This window comes from Bos mutus, chromosome 14 (genome assembly GCF_027580195.1).
Source record: "Bos mutus isolate GX-2022 chromosome 14, NWIPB_WYAK_1.1, whole genome shotgun sequence".
NCBI lineage: Eukaryota > Metazoa > Chordata > Mammalia > Artiodactyla > Bovidae > Bos > Bos mutus.
Genome location: NC_091630.1, coordinates 16,328,827 through 16,343,176, shown reverse-complemented (window position 1 = coordinate 16,343,176; position 14,350 = coordinate 16,328,827). Strand labels below are relative to the sequence as shown.

The 14,350-nt window shown below is 37.6% G+C and overlaps 1 protein-coding gene across 2 annotated transcripts in view; it reads left to right on the top strand.

The window, feature by feature from the left end:
* STK3 (serine/threonine kinase 3) overlaps positions 1-14,350 on the top strand; it is a 309,491-nt gene that overhangs the window by 224,038 nt on the left and 71,103 nt on the right. The gene's annotated exons all lie outside the window — the stretch shown is intronic.

Sequence of the window (14,350 nt, the reverse complement as noted above, 5' to 3'; positions counted from 1 at the left end):
ATATATGGGTAGAGGAGTGGTGAAATTGTGGTCTGTTTGTTGAAATGTAGTTTCAGAGAAGTGTAAGGAATTGCTCGTGGTTAAATAAATTATAGCCCAAATTTAAAGAAACACTTAGGACTCTAAAACAAAACTGATAACTATTTCAGAAGATGTTTTAAATGATGCAAATATAAGATATTTCTGACAGTAAATTAAATTTCCTAAACAAATGATGCAAATGTATTTATGACATAGACATTGAGGAATTTGCCTCAGCTTTGAAAGTTAACTCAAATAGTTTCTTACTTAAGTGTTAATTCCACTTGGTTTGTCAGAAAAAATAGTCCTGTTCTATGTCCAGTTAGAAATCTGAGTGAGTAGTGAAAGGCATTCAGTCATGTTCGTCTCTTTTCTGCCCAGTAGACTGTAGCCTGCCAGGCTCCACTGTCCGTGGAATTCTCCAGGCCAGGATGCTGGAATGGGTAGCTATTCCCTTCTCCAGGGGATCTTCCCAACTCAGGGATCAAACCCAGGTCTCCTGTATTGCAGGCAGATTCTTTTACCATCTGAGCCACGTAAAAAACTTATGTATTGCCTCTTGTTACATTTTCTCCTTATTTTTTCTTTTTCTCCTTATTATTTCTGTTAAAGAACACTTATAATACTAGGTAAAGAATTCAAAAATAACTCTTTCTACAATGTGAGAGAGTAAATTTTTCAAGTGAGTTCTTTAATGTGGTAGAAATTTTTATTAAGTAAATTTTTGTTTTAGTATGTATTACAAATAACATTTTGGAGAAGGAAATGGCAGACCACTCCAGTATTCTTGCCTGGAGAATCCCATGAACAGAGGAGCCTGGTGGGCTACAGTCCATGGGGTCACAAAGAGTCGGACACGACTGAGCACGCACACACATAAATAGCATTTATTTTTGCCTATTGCTCTGTAAGATTTTCACTTAAAATAACGAGAGCTATATTTGTTAATAATACATTTGTGTTATAAAACATAAAATTTTAGATATATGTGTATCTTCAGAATTTTTAAGTAATATCAAGCCATTTTGCTTAGACACCAAGCCTCTAAATGCTTTGGGATTATAAATATTTTTATTATTAAATATTTTTCTCCTAAATATTGTGATCATTTAAGTTCTTTAATAATAAGATAATAAAGTTTCAAAATCTCTCCTCAGTAAATTTAGCACTAATTGCTAGCAACTATTAGCAATAGCACAGGTTAGTCTGAAATACACTAATTATAGTATCTCCTTACTGTTTTTTCAATTTTGAGGTTATAAATTAGAAATCTGTATTTCTATACTTCTAATACAATTTAATTTTATGCTATCTCCTTTGAAAATATGTATAAATTATTTAGAATTCTGCCACTCAATCTTTAAATCATTCATGAACACAATGAATAATGTAGAGTACTTGACATCAAAGAACTCTGTCTTAACTCAGTCGGAATAAATCTTAACCGCCTCTGGAAAACAGTTTGAAATGAGCACAAAGTAATGAATAAATTATCATAGTTTAGAAATAGCAAATAAAATGATTTAGTTCTGTTTCAGTTAGTCTTTGCTGCCACCCCCAAAATTTAGTAGCTTAAAATAACTATTTTATTTGCTTACAATTTTGTGGGTAAGCAGTTTGCCTAGGTTCAGCTGAGTGGTTCTTCTGCTAGTCTCCCCTGGAGTCTCTCTGCTAAGTCTGCTAAGTCACTTCAGTTGTGTCTGACTCTGTGCGACCCCAGAGATGGCAGCCCACCAGGCTCCCCCATCCCTGGGATTCTCCAGGCGAGAACACTGGAGTGGGTTGCCATTTCCTTCTCCAGTGCATGAAAGTGAAAAGTGAAAGGGAAGTCGCTCAGTCATGTCCGACTCCTAGCGACCTCATGGACTGCAGCCCACCAGGCTCCTCTGTCCATGGGGTTTTCCAGGCAAGAGTACTGGAGTGGGGTGTCATTGCTTTCTCCCCTGGAGTCTCTCACATGGCTGTAATCATCTAGCAGCTTGACTGGAGCTAAATGATCTCTAAAATCACTCATGTCTGGCAGTTGTGCTAAGAGTTGTCTAGGCTATATCACCCTATCATGCAAGCCTGGAAGTTTTATGTTGTGGTAGCAGTGTTCCAAGAAGGTGATAGAAGAAGTTGCAAAATTCAATATCATCAAAAAAATGAGTACTTAGAAATAATCTTAACCAAGGAGATGAAAGACCTGTACACTGAAAACTACAGTGTATTGCTGAAAGAAATTAAAGAAGACACCAATACATGGAATGACATCTCATATTCATGGATTGGAAAACTTAATTTGGTTAAGATGTCAGCATTGTCCAAAGCAAACTACAGTATAATCTCTATTAAAATCCTAATGTTGTTTTTTTTTTACAGCAGTAGAAAATCCATGTAAAATTCATATGGAAATTCAAGGGACTTGAATAGTCTAAATAACCTTGAAAAAGAGAAACAAAGTTGGAATTCTCATCCTCATGTCAAATCTGCTACAGAGCTACAGTAATCAAAGCAGACAGACATATAGACAGATGGAATGAATAGAAAGCCCAGAAATAAACCATCACATATACAGTCAAATGATTTTTCAACAAGGGTACTAAGACCATTCAATGAGGAAAGGGTAGCCTTGTCAAGAAATAATGCTGGAAAAACTGAGTAGCCACAGCAAAAGAATGAATTTGGGCCTTTACCTTACACAATATACAATAGTTAACTCAAAATGAGTCAAGGATCTAAATAAGTGTAAGAACTGTATCTGTAAAACTCGTAGGAAAAGCAGGGGGAAAGCTGTATGACTTTGGATTTGTCAGTGGTTTCTGAGATATGACACCAAAAGCAGAGGCAACAACAACAAAAAATAGATAAACTGAACTGAAACTTCTGTGCACTGTCAGCAGACAGTACACTGTCAGCAGACAAACATCAGCCCACAGAATGGGAAAAAGCATGTAAGTCATGTATCTTACATGTAAGATACATGGAAGTCTTATATCTTACATATATCCTGGGGTAAGCACCCAGGATACAACTAAATGGGAGAAGGCAATGGCACCCCACTCCAGTACTCTTGCCTGGAAAATCCCATGGACGGAGGAGCCTGGTAGGCTACTACAGTCCATGGGGTCGCGAAGAATTGGATACGACTGAGCGACTTCACTTTCACTTTTCACTTTCCTGCATTGGAGAAGGAAATGGCAACCCACTCCAGTGTTCTTGCCTGGAGAATCCCAGGAACAGAGGAGCCTGGTGGGCAGCAGCGTACAACTAAATGACTATAACTCAACAACAAAAAACTAAGCAACCCAGTTTACAAATGGTCAAAGTACTCCAATAAATATTTCTCCAAAGAAGATATACAAATGGCCAGCAAACAAATGAAAAGATTTGTTTGTTATCATCAAATGATGATTTCCTTAATCATTAAGGAAACATAGGTCCAAACCATGAGATACTATTTCACACCCATTATATAAACATACACACACACACACACACACACAGAAAATAAGTGTTGGTGAGGATAAGGAGAATTCTGAGGGAACCCTTCCTTGTGCACTACACATGGTAATGTAGATTGGTACAGCTATGGATAACAGTACGGCATTCCTCAAAAAAATTGAACATAAATTACCATGTGATCCAGCAATTCCATTTCTGGGTATATACCCGAAAGAAATGAATAAAAGCAAAGACCTGAATATATACCTGTATATCCACGTTCATAGCAGTGTTATTCACAGTTGCCAAAAGAGGGAAGCAACCTGAGTGTCCATTGACAGGTGAACAGATAAACAAAATGTGATATATACATACAGTGAAATAGGATTCAGCCTGAAAAGGAAGAAAATTTTGACACAAACCATAACATGGATCAATGAACTGTGAAGATCATAAGCTAAGTGAGATAGCCAGTCACACAAAAGGATTCTGTGTGATTCCACTTAAATGCGGTATCTAGTCTATCTAATTCATAGAAACAGAATAAAATGTTGGTTGCCAGGGACAGGGGAAAGGGGAAGTAGGGAGTTATTGTTTTTTGAGTGCAGAACTTCGGTTTTAGAAGATGAGAAAAGTCCTGGGGATGGAGTGTCATGCTGGTAGTGCAATAGTGTAAATATACTTAGTGCCACTGGACTCTACACTTACAAGTGGTTATACTTAGTCGCCGTGTGTCACAAGGCCAGTCCAGATTCAAAGGATGTGGAAATGGATTTTACCTTGTGAGGAGGAGAATAGCAAAGTCGCATTGCAGAGGGTCCTGTGGAGTGAATGAGAATTATTGCAGTCATTTTGGTGAATAATGTACTGAAAGTTGTCATAATGAGAAATTCAGCAGAATTTAGAGTGATGAATTTAGGCAATCAGAGGCCATTAGTGGTTTGGGCAAGGGCCATCTCATACCCCGCTGTTAGAATATTCACACACAGCTTTTGACATACAGCTTTCTACTGTCCCTTTTAAGCTCATTCTAGTTTTGAGTCAGAGCATCAGTTTTTCCAGTGGCCAACTTCTGATTACATTTTCCACCCATCATAGATTCTGCAGTCCTTCTATCTGGAAAGTCCAAACTTTGTTAGAAAGCTTTAGCTTAACAAATGTCCTGTTTTCTGGTTTGGATTGTGCTAGGCACTATGGGTTTAAATATGTGTGTGTGTGTGTGTGTGTGTGTGTGTGTGTGTGTGTATACATTTGTTAAGACAACATGTAAGTTAGTAAAGTGTTAAATTGTAATCCAAAGCAATAATTCAGATATGTGGTTTTATTAAGAGGAGGACTCAGTAAAGGTTGGAGAAGGGAAGGCAGGCAGTACAAAGGATAATATATGTAATAAAAAGCTTAAAGGTAGGAAATGACAAGATATATTGGGTGACAATGAAGTGGAGACCTTCAAGTGCATTTGGAATAATACAGGAGATAAAATGGAAAGCTAGGTTTGGGTCAGATGGTGGAAGCCTTAAATGTAAGATTGCAAAGTCTGAAATTTTATTTCCTAGAAAGTGGAAAACCAACTGAAGGTTTTTAGGTTGGAGAATGACACGATGAAAAGTGTTTTAAGAATACTGATCTTGATGGTAGCATGCAGAATTGATTGATAGAAAAAGACTAGAGGTAGGGGAAAATCAAGTGTGTGAAATAGACTTTAAATAAAATAGTAATAAAATGGAAAAGAAGCAGCAAAAACAGGGAGAGATGTAGGAGACACTAGAAAGGTTAATCAGCAGAAATAGTTGACTTGCTAAAGAGACTATATTGGTTAAGATGAGGAGCTAAATAATAGAAAGTGAAACTTAAAAAAAAAGAGAGAGAGAGAAGGAAAATAAATTCACAGCTGGGAAGATTCTCCATGAGATCATATGACTGGATTTAATTTTTGCAGGATTATTTCTTTTCTGACTTACACAGAGCATGTAGCTGTAAAAAGGGAGAGGGGAGGGGGATGGAATGACTAGAGCAGGAATTCTTCCTTCTCCAGCGTTTACCACACCTGTGAACTGCTCAACCCTCTCATCACTTGGAGGAAAGTGAAAAATGTTTGCAGTAGCTACTGAGGGAATGCAAATGGGAATAAATAAGAGATGAAGAAAGGAATCATTGCCAGAAGATGAATAAAGAATTTCTAAGAGAAGCAGTGAGTGTGTTAAGGAAGAGAGTGTAAGAGGCTAAAAGAGAGTAGGACAAGAGGAAGCAAAGGTGGGACAAAGTGTAAAGAAGGTGATAAAATACTTTGCTTACAAAACAAGAAAATGGACTAAAAGCAAAGACCAATTTCCATTTAAGACCCCAGCTGGTGTTGATAAGGGAAATCTGGTCTTATTTATTCCATCATATATTAGATATAGAATGTTAAAAATGTGACTCATGTAAGTATAAAGTGTGCGCAGGTTTCTGTGCTTATCTTCCCTCTTTATGATGTATCTCAAGGACCTTCCAAAAGAAGTAGATTTTGTATGATTCCTGTGTCTATGAAATACAAGTTGCTTGAACTATCGAAAGTCATTTTGACTGCATTTACAGGACATGGAGGGCTTTTCCTTGTGCCTTAAGAAAAAGAGTTTTCAAAAAAGAAAAATGAAAGCAAATACTTCTCTGTCTTTTGTAGTATTCAGAGCAGATTCCAAAAGGGCAAAACTTAACTCAGAAAGACACCTGCCAGACAGATGTGCGGAGTAGGAGGCATTCTTTATCTTGAAGTCTGCATGCAGCTTAATTTATGTATTTTTTTAGCATTTGTCTTTTAGATTTTCTGTCAATTGGGTGTTTCCTGTTACGTTCCTGGATGTAAGGAGATGATAAGAAAAATAATTTGTGATTTCACCGTCTTGAAGGTAGCATAAAGATAAGATAAAATGTATTGAGGCTAACTGAACCAATTATTTTGACTCTACTAAAAAAAGTTCTGTTTAGGGTGTGGCTATGAAAATTTCTAACACAAATGTTAAAGGCAAATCTGTTTACTACAGCACTCGTCTAATGTTTCAGTTTTTGTTAGAATTATTTCCAAACAGATTTAGCATCCAGATTGTTTAGTGTTAATTGGAGAGCATGTATGAAGATCATGTTTTGCAAAAATTACACTATCATTCATACTTAAATAGATATTCTTTGGGTAATGTAAAGATTTTGGAATAAGAACAAAAACTTGAAAAGCCATCTGTTAATCCACCATATTAGTTCCAAATTTTAAAAAAGGAATTAATTGGATTGACAGTAATTGCTAGTATAAGAGGAATTAGATAAATCAGTTATTTATTTATTTTTTGTTTTGCTTTTGACTCAGACTGAAGGTACTGTTAATTGTAAGGTAACTTTTTAAAATTTTCTTTAATATTCAGTTTGTGTTGCTCTTTTGAGCTGAGGGACACAAAAATCTGCCATGGCAGCACTGGAGAAACAGTCTCCATAATGGTGGCAGAAGGCAGATAAAGTCCTCTCCTTCAAGTATAAATGTGCCCTGAGCTTTGCTGAGTTTTTTACAGTTCTTCCTCTGACTCTGGATTGGCAAATCATTACGGTGATAGGGGAAAAAAAAAAAACCCACAAAACCCAAGAAACCTCAGTGCTGCCAACTGCAGAAAGTGGTAAACCTGGAGGGAGTACCAGCCCTGCTTCTGCAGCCACAGGGGCATTTTAGGCATCTTCCTGTCTTGGGATCTTTTCAACCCACCAGAGCAGCCAGCAGCAGTGTGGGGTGATGAAGTGGAGACAGTGGTGGGGTCCAGGAGCCCACGCAAACGCCTGTAGTGATGCCAGGTCTTTGGAAAGCCCTCAGCCACCCAGGCCTTTAGGGAGCCTGGAGGTAAAAACTTTCAGCCAGCAGCATCTGCCAGTTTTCAGCAGTGTAGCAGTATGCTACCATCTGCTTTTGCTACTTAAATACCCGAGAGCGCCTTCACTCTTTAAAGAGATCCTGGCTCACAGCTTCCCTCGTGGTGCGCTCCTGAGTCAAAGAACTGCCTGTTCTCCTCAGACCCTGATCATGTGCACCACAGAAAGCTCTTCCGCCGAGGGAAGTCTTTAAGCATATTGTCATCGATTAGTTTTGCATTAATTAAATGATTACTGTCAAGTATTTCCAGATGTCTGCAAGAGTATTACCCCAGTATGAGAAGATAACTGTAGATCCTTCAGATTTATTTCTTCTCGGGTAAAGAAGAAATAAACACAGAATCTCAAGCTCTTGAGTGGCCAGCCCTGGAGAAGCGTTTATGATCACAGGTGTACGTGCGGCCTGAACTGGAGCGTTTGTGGCACACGGTGCTTTCGCTGCTCACTCTTTCCTTAGAGAGCCAACAGGAAATTAAAATTAATGAGAACCCTGCACTTTGAAACACTTGCAGAATTCTTGACGGTTGCAGTCCTTCGCCAACTCACGAAATCTGTGCTGGCAGTTGTATCCAACAGATGGTGTGCTGTGTGCACAGTTGCAACATGTGATTGTCTAGGTCCATGCAGACTTTTTTATAAGATTTTGGCCATCAGTCTACTGCAGCATTAAGACAGTCGTAACCTTTGTTTTGAAAGAGTGGAGGCCTTCTTCAAAGATAAGCATTCATATACAAGTAGGGAAAAAAATATTGATAGTCACCAGGCAACTAAACTGAATTTAATTAATTCTGTGGTAAAGACCACAAAAACTTGAGCATCTCTAAACCCTTACACTGTTTTTTCCCTCAATATAACTTAATCCATTTGGACACCTAAGGTAGAATGAGCATTTTGCTTTCTATTCCTAAATAGGCCGTTAAAGGCTTCCAAAATTTCAGAGGATTTGTTTTTGGTGCTTGTGTCTAGGCAAGATCTACTGAAACATTAAGCTAATTCTGCTTGCTTAGGTAATTAATGCCTTAAGTTAAAACTCACTATATCATCATTTCCTTTACAAATTAAAGTGAGCAGGCCTGTACTTCTTGGATTAATTAAGATAGAAAGCACAGGTGCAGTGTGTGGGTTCTTGTCACCGTGTTGGAATTTATTACGATATTTAAAGCACGTGGCAATAAGAAAAATGGTTTCCTAAAGAGTTCTAAAAAGCATAAACTTTGCTCATGGTAATTTATTCTTTTAAAAGTGTCATTTATCTAGAAGAGTGTGTTGAAAAATTGGCTACTTTACATTTTAAAACAAAGATGCTAATACTCTTAAGCATGCTGTGGCTAATGTTGATGTCTCAGGAAGTTATTTTGACTCAGTGCACTTTTTGTTTATGACCTCATTTTGAATGTTTAGTCAATAAGCAGTGCAAACTGCTGGGTGGTTATGTGAAAAAAACATGTTAAGAACCAACAGTGGAATTTAGGATTATAGAGTGGACAATAAAACTTACTGCCTTCTAATTTAAGACCCAGGTCTCACAGTATTTACTTCTTAAATGAGCCATGAGATTTCAAACAAGTTGTTAGGATTGACTGAACCTCACTAGTTATCAGGTTGTGTTGACAATAGAAGAGTTCTTTTTTTAGTTTCACCATCCTAAATGAAATGTCTTCAGGTCTGAAGCTGTGTGTGTGCATGCATACTTAACTCAGGCTTAGTGTCAGAGCCTTCCCTAACTGATTCCATCGCACTTCCTCATCTGTATCTTTCACAGTTACAGGTACATAGTTCATTTTGGGCCCATTAGATGTGTTGCCCTGGTTAAACTAATGCACCTTTCTCTCTTGTTGTAATTTTAGGTTGGAAACTTTTTCCATTCTACCTCTCATTTGTTAAATGTAGAAAGCTTTCATTAGGCTGGATCCTTTGGATTAGAAGACATTCCAGTAAATTACAGCTTTTTAAAAATCAAAACCTAGTTGTCTTGATTCAGAACCAAACTAGTTTTATTTTATAATTTTTTCCATCAATAATAGAAACATCTTTCCAGAAATATAGACAGATTTTACAGAGATAAGCAAAAGAGGATATCAGACTACTAACATATAAAAGATAAAAGATAACACATAACAGATAAAAGAATTCTGATATAGAGATACTTAATTATATTGATTTATTTTTAAGATACATAAGGAGCTTTTTTTCCCTTCATGAATTGAGTAATGGTGCATATTAAATTTGATATGCAGTATACTCTTATAATTTAAGCTGTTTCTTATTAGTGTCTTATAAAAATCTCAGTTAATCCTTCAATTTAGTTTTTTTCTCTCCCTTAATAGAGAATGCGAATTAAGCTATATAATAGTCACGGCTAAAAATATTTAGATGTGCAAAAAGCTGATAATCAGCCACACACTTTTACTAACTAGTCAAATGAAATGAGTAGTTAGTTATGGATTATTATTGCTATGGGAGAAAGTTCTGAAACAGTCATTTTCATGATTATAATCTTTGATGAAAAGAAGTTTACTGACTTTAACTCCTTAGAACTTCAGTGATGGTACGAAACTCCTGAAAATTGCCTGACTTTGATTTTAAATATTCAATTATTCTTACCCTGACTGTTAACACTGAGTGTCACTTGGCATATAAGGCCCAATAGAAACCAGATGGTTAAGTTCCCCTTTGATTCACAGAAATCAGTGAATTACAGCTAATGGCTGCAAACAAATTCTGCCTTTCCGTTTTTCCTTTACTTTAGAATTACAGGTATAGTCTTCCAGAAAAATGATGGCACTGAACCCAAACTGTAGATAGAGGCAAAACTGATGATGACCATTGGAATAAAGTAGATTTCACACATGGTGCAGGCAAAGGTGCAGGTACAAAGCAGGTTGGCTTAGCCGGAAACACAGAAAAAGGCTTTTCTGCACTTTAGCTGAATGAGAGAACAGGTCCTAAAGGAGACAATGCCTGCAAAACAGAGTAATATTGAGAATGATTTGGGAGTGACCTAGGTTTTGAAGGTCTTAACTGCCAAGCAGGTATTCAGCCTTAATTCTGTGGGCAGTGGATACCTAGTGCAGAGTTCCTATCAGGAGAGTAACCCTCATCAAATTGGTTTTTTAGTGTCAGGGTGAAGCAGATAGGAATTGGATAGACTGGAACCCTAGGACAGCTGTATTAAAGCCTGTTGAAATTGTCAAATGATTAAGACAAAGACAGTGAAATTAGTGATGAGATTCACTTTAATAAATATCCTTGATTTAAGAATCATCTGGATATGATAACCAATCATATATAGGGGATTAGAATGAAGAAAAGGTTTTCTGATCTAGAGAATTAGATTGATGATGTTGCCATCGTTTGAGATACAGAGTAGAGAAGAAAGGAAGAAGGGGTTTTGGAGATTGGGTTTGAAGGGTGAGCTGATTCTGTTGCAGATGGATAAAGTTTGTAATGTCTGGAGGCCATACGGTACACTAGATAGTTGAAAATACAGGATGAAGCTATGATTCTGGGAATATTTGGCCTAGAGTACATGAGATCACCCAGAGAGAGCCTTGAAGTAAGGAGAGAGAGTTACCAAAAGTGGATTTTTAGGGAATTCTAGGTCAGCAGAGAAGGAGCAGTGAGCAGTGGAGATTGGCTTTATCTAGCCTTGGATATAAGCTGAGTCAAGCTTACTTAAGCAGGCAGATAACAGCTGTCACTTGAGAATTTACCAGGGCTGACATTTTACCTTTTTTTTTTTTTCTTCTAATTGGGGGCTGTATCAGTCTAAACTTGAACTTCATAGTTTCAGCTACCAGATTTTGTGTTCTTAGCTCTTTGAGGATTCATCCTGGTATCATGATTCATGCTGGTACGTTTTTAAATGTAAACACTTTTTGTGTGTTAATCACTTAGTTGTGTCTAGTTCTTTGCGACCTCATGGACTGTAGCCTGCCAGGCTCCTCTGTCCATGGAATTCTCCAGGCAAGAATACTGGAGTGGGTTGCTATTCCCTTCTCCAGGGGATCGTCCCAACCCAGGGATCGAACCTGGGTCTCCTGCATTGAAGGCAGATTCACAGGTACAATTCTTTGGGTATAAACCTGAAATGGCTTTTTCTCCAAACCTACTTTGAACAATGGATACACTCTCTAATCTCCTTTTCCTGCCCCCTAACTTGCCTTTCAACAAATGCTACAAGCTTCTGGTTATTTTTGGTTAGTAAAAGTCTGACTAGTTTAAAATTTTACGCTCAAATGTGATTTAAATCTCACCTGATCATTCCCTACCCTGTGTCTCAGGACAGGCCACCACAGTGGTTTAAGATAGTTGGTATGCTTTCTCCTCTGCTGGGTCTCACTCTTGGGGAGATGGGCAGTGAGAGGGAAGGGGTGAGGAGCAGGCTAGAGGAAGGCCAGAAGAGGCTGAACTCATCATCTGAACCTGGTCATCTGAAGATGGCCGGTCCTATTCTGGCACAGTCCGGTTCTAGCTGCTGTAGAGTGCCTCTGCTGATGTTGCAGTTTCCATGTGGACCATATGTGTGGTTTTCTTGGGGTGAGAATCTTTCCTCCTTTTTTCACTGAACCGTGAAAAACCATTTTTCAGAAATGGGCAACTGCTCCTCCAGTTCAGACCCCTTTTCTAGTAATAGGACATCTCTGATATCCATGGCTCCAGGTGATGGAATATGTTTAACTGTAAAAATAAACAGAATTCATGCAAAGGAGCTTAGAAAAAATCAAACCAAACACCATCACCTCCGTTTATGGTTATTATTCTGAAAGGTTAAAAAAAATCACATGCATCTAAACAGCTAAAGACTTCCAAAACTATGTTGAATAGTAGTGGTGAGAGTGGGCACCCTTGTCTTGTTCCTGACTTTAGGGGAAATGCTTTCAATTTTTCACCATTGAGGATAATGTTTGCTGTGGGTTTGTCATATATAGTTTTTTTCATGTTGAGGTATGTTCCTTCTATTCCTGCTTTCTGGAGGGTTTTTATCATAAATAGATGTTGAATTTTGTCAAAGGCTTTCTGTGCATCTATTGAGATAATCATATGGCTTTTATTTTTCAATTTGTTGATGTGGTATATGGCCATAGCAATCAGAGCAGAAAAAGAAATAAAAGGAATCTAAATTGGAAAAGAAGAAGTAAAACTCTCACTGTTTGCAGATGACATGATCCTCTACATAGAAAACCCTAAAGATTCCACCAGAAAATTAGTAGAGCTAATCAATGAATATAGTAAAGTTGCAGGATATAAAATCAACACACAGAAATCCCTTGCATTCCTATACACTAACAATGAGAAAACATAAAGAGAAATTAAGGAAACAATTCCATTCACCATTGCAACGGAAAGAATAAAATACTTAGGAATATATCTACCTAAAGAAACAAAAGACCTATATATAGAAAACTATAAAACACTGGTGAAAGAAATGAAAGAGGACACTAATAGATGGAGAAATATACCATGCTCATGGATCAGAAGAATCAATATAGTGAAAATGAGTATACTACCCAAAGCAGTCTATAGATTCAATGCAATCCCTATCAAGCTACCAACGGTATTTTTCACAGAGCTAGAACAAATAATTTCACAATTTGTATGGAAATACAAAAAACCTCGAATAGCCAAAGCAATCTTGAAAAAGAAGAATGGAACTGGAGGAATCAACCTGCCTGACTTCAGGCTCTACTGCAAAGCCACAGTCATCAAGACAGTATGGTACTGGCACAAAGACAGAAATATAGATCAGTGGAACAAAATAGAAAGCCCAGAGATAAATCCACACACCTATGGACACCTTATCTTTGACAACGGAGGCAAGAATATACAATGGAGAAAAGACAATCTCTTTAATAAGTGATGCTGGGAAAACTGGTCAACCACTTGTAAAAGAATGAAACTAGAACACTTTTTAACACCATACACAAAAATAAACTCAAAGTGGATTAAAGATCTAAACGTAAGATCAGAAACTATAAAACTCCTAGAGGAGAACATAGGCAAAACACTCTCCAACATAAATCACAGCAGGATCCTCTATGACCCACCTCCCAGAATACTGGAAATAAAAGCAAAAATAAACAAATGGGCCCTAATTAAAATTAAAAGCTTCTGCACAACAAATGAAAATATAAGCAAGGTAAAAAGGCAGCCTTCAGAATGGGAGAAAATAATAGCAGATGAAGCAACTGACAAAGAATTCATCTCAAAAATATACAAGCAACTCCTGCAGCTCAACTCCAGAAAAATAAACAACCCAATCAAAAAATGGGCCAAAGAACTAAATAGACATTTCTCCAAAGAAGACATACAGATGGCTAACAAACACATGAAAAGATGCTCAACATCACTCATTATCAGAGAAATGCAAATCAAAACCACAGTGAGGTACCATTTCACACCAGTCAGAATAGCTGCTATCCAAAAGTCTACAAGCAATAAATGCTGGACAGGGTGTGAAGAAAAGGGAACCCTTTTACACTGTTGGTGGGAATGCAAACTAGTACAGCCACTATGGAGAACAGTGTGGAGATTCCTTAAAAAACTGGAAATAGAACTGCCATATGACCCAGCAATCCCACTGCTGGGCATACACACTGAGGAAACCAGAATTGAAAGGGACATGTGGACCCCAATGTTCATCACAGCACTGTTTACAATAGCCAGGACATGGAAGCAACCTAGATGTCCATCAGCAGATGAATGGATAAGAAAGCTATGGTACATATACACAATGGAGTATTACTCAACCATTAAAAAGAATACATTTGAATCAGTTCTAATGAGGTGGATGAAACTGGAGCCTATTATACAGAGTGAAGTAAGCCAGAAAGAAAAACACCAATACAATATACTAATGCATATATATGGACTTTAGAATGATGGTAACGATAACCCTGTATGCAAGACACCCAAAGAGACACAGATGTATATAACAGTCTTTTGGACTCTGTGGGAGAGGGTGAGGGTGGGATGATTTGGGAGAATGGCATTGAAACATGTATAATATCATATGTGA